At 38.4% G+C, this 3,368-nt stretch overlaps 1 pseudogene; it reads left to right on the top strand.

The window, feature by feature from the left end:
- Positions 1-1,002: 1,002 nt before the first annotated feature.
- On the top strand, positions 1,003-3,034 carry LOC145627139 (ABC transporter G family member 10 pseudogene; annotated as a pseudogene).
- Positions 3,035-3,368: the final 334 nt, after the last annotated feature.

The following is a 3,368-nucleotide window of genomic DNA, read 5'->3' as shown; positions in this document are numbered from 1 at the left end:
AAAATGGTCAAAGTTTTGGGGATGAAGGGAGTAGAATACTATAGACAAATAAGATGCTTTTATTGTTAATGTATGTAAATTAAATCGAGTGTCTTAATTTTATGTACAGACATATAGTTCAATACAATATGCATGTCTTGCGTGCCTTGCAAATGTTCAAGCTTGCTTGAAACTAAAAGTGATCAATAATCCCTTTAATCTTTGTGCTTGCTTGTTTCATTGCAAGAGCGTTCATGTGATTCACAAAATCACAACCCAAAATTTTCTTATTGATTAACAAACAATACAGATTCATTTACGTCGAACCATGTTATGCGTATCAATCCTTTTATTTTTGAATACACATCAGAATGGATACAATATTTTCCCCTTTTGAGGAAGATACGTAACAAACATTTGGACCAACTAACACTAATATACATTTTTTTTTTTTTTTTGGTGTTTAGGAGCCACAAGGGCGGGGGTGAGAATCGATCCCAGGATATCCTGAAATTGGGAGGGAAGCTCTAACCACTTGAGCTCTAACCAACTAACACTAATATACTCCAATTATACTATGATTGAATTGTATATGACACACCAAAATATCTTTGAATTTGATAAGAAATTTCATTCCCTGAAACCAAACTCTACATTATTGACTTGTTGTTTGATATAAAGGCTCTCACTCTATTGTAGATGGATACGATATTGACTTGGTATTATGCAACAGTTTGGTTAGAAAAAATTGTGTTTACATTTACCAAAGTCAGGATTTTCATTAATAAAATTCCACAACTATCCCATAAAACTGTATGAAGTAAGATACAACTGCATTAAAAACTTGAATTTAACATTTTCAGAAGACTTGAAGAAATTAGATTTGTAAGCTACAACAAACTTTAACCCTGCATAGTCAAAATATAGCTCACCTGAATAAAACTTCAAGAGTTTCACAAGAAAACTTGCGTCGAAAAATCGATGTTTAAACAAGTAAAACTGGCTTACTAACTTCAGAACCTAGAAAAAGTAGACAAACAGCCAAAGTTGGTGAGTTTGCTCATCTTCTTTTTATTATTCTATCTATTCTACTCTCTTAGACTGCATTCTTCTGTGATTACTCTACTACCTTCTTCCTTAAACAATTTTCTCTCTTTCTTCTACCATCTATGGAGCTCCCAGTTAAGGCACCGGATTCAGGAGGCCGGAGGACAACATCGTACAGAATTGAGACTGAAAGCCTTTCATACAAACTCCACAACTCCTCAAATTATAACTTTGGTTGGTTTTCTAATAAGAAGGATAAGGAAACATCGTCGAGGCTAATTTTGCAGGATGTAAATTTTGAAGCGAATCCAGGGGAGGTCACAGCAATAGCGGGGCCAAGTGGTGCAGGGAAAACTACACTGCTAGAAATCCTTGCAGCAAAAATCCCACCAAGCAAGATACATGCAGGAAAAGTACTTATCAACAGCTGCCCTTTAGAACCTAAATCCTTTCGGAGGTTATCAGGGCATGTTACACAAGAAGATGCATTATTTCCGCTTCTTACTGTTGAGGAAACACTCATCTATAGTGCCCTTCTAAGGTTACCAGGAGAAAGAAAAGGAGCTGCTCAGAGGGTAAGAAAGTTGATGAATGAGCTGGGGCTGGATCAAGTAGCGCAATCAAGGATTTGTGGCGGTCCAGATCATGGGATTTCTGGAGGGGAGAAACGCAGGGTATCTATAGGAGTTGAGCTAGTTCATGACCCTTCTGTTTTGCTTATAGATGAGCCAACTTCAGGTTTGGATTCAGTTTCAGCCCTAAATATCATGTCAATGCTTAAAACTTTGGCAATCAGACAAGGCAAGACAATAGTAATAACCATTCACCAGCCTGGTTCTCGAATCCTAGAGTTGCTTGATCGAGTTGTTCTGCTGTCAGATGGCATCCTTGTCCACAATGGTCCACTAAGCCTTCTTGACAGGAAGCTTCGAGCAGTGGGCCATCACATCCCTCCACATGTCAATGCACTTGAGTTTTCTATTGATGTTTTGAGCACCTTGGCTGTGGGGATACAGTCGTCAACTGAAATGAGAAGAGCTAGAGAAGCTGATGAGAGGCCAAAGGCAAGAAGTCTGAATCCTATATCCTGCACAGGGAAGAGTTCATCTTACCCAAATTCTCGATATCGAGAAGTTCAAATCCTTGGGGAAAGATTTTGCAAGAACATATTCAGAACAAAGCAACTTTTTGCAGGAAGAATTATACAAGCAGTTGCAGCTAGTATTGTACTTGGAACACTTTACTTGAAGAAGGAAGATAGTGAAGGGGACCTAGAGTTACAAACCCGACTAGGGCTCTTCGCATTTATCCTTACTTTCTTGCTTTCTTCTACAACCGAAGGCTTGCCAATATTCTTGCAAGAGAGGAGAATTCTAATGAGAGAAACATCCAGAGGGGCCTACAGAGTTTGTTCCTATGTTTTAGCAAACACCCTTGTTTTTCTTCCTTTTCTGCTCACAGTAAGTCTACTCTACGCTACACCGGTGTATTGGCTAGCTGGTCTACGAGGAGATTTGGGAGCTTTTTTGTACTTCTCTCTTGTGGTGTGGATGGTGGTGCTGATGTCAAACTCATTCGTTGCTTGTTTCAGTGCGCTGGTCCCAAACTTCATCATGGGAACATCAGTTATAGCAGGACTGATGGGGTCATTTTTTCTCTTCTCAGGATACTTTATCGACAAAGATAGGATACCCAAGTATTGGACATTCATGCATTATCTGAGCCTGTTCAAGTATCCATTTGAGTGTTTCCTGATCAACGAATATGGAGGTGAGCGAGGGAAGACAAGATGCCTACAGAAAGATTTAACCGGATGTAGCTTGTATGGAGACGGGTTCTTAAGACAGCAAGGTCTGCAAGAATCACAGAGGTGGACTTATCTGGCTGTAATGTTGGGTTTCATATTTGGCTACAGAATACTATCTTTTCTGATTCTATGGTACAGATGCCACAGGGGTAGAGATTAGAAACTAGTACATGAATAGAAAAGTAAGAAAAAGTTTATTTTTCATAGATTAACTGCTGTTATTTCTTATTATTGTTTTTCTCAATCTTTCTCGCATTCCTTAAAAATCATGTTCTTTTTCAAAGGATGAGCAATAAAATTACCTAACAATCAATTCCATTTGTAGCTTCAATTAACAAGAAATAGTCCGTCTTCTATATATCTTAAGTCTGATTACTTTCTGAAGGTTTCTAAGATCCTTAAATCATACATTTGGAAATACATCCTCCAAACACCCTACCACAATCATCACGGAAATAGGAAGAGGATGCGTGTAACAAGTAACATGCAGCTTCCTTCAGATCTATACAGTATAGACTACAGATTCAGAAGCAGA

Source organism: Chenopodium album, chromosome 4 (genome assembly GCF_948465745.1).
Source record: "Chenopodium album chromosome 4, dcCheAlbu1.1, whole genome shotgun sequence".
Classification (NCBI taxonomy): domain Eukaryota; kingdom Viridiplantae; phylum Streptophyta; class Magnoliopsida; order Caryophyllales; family Amaranthaceae; genus Chenopodium; species Chenopodium album.
Note: the sequence above shows the minus strand (reverse complement) of the source record. Positions and strands in the feature narration are given on the sequence as shown.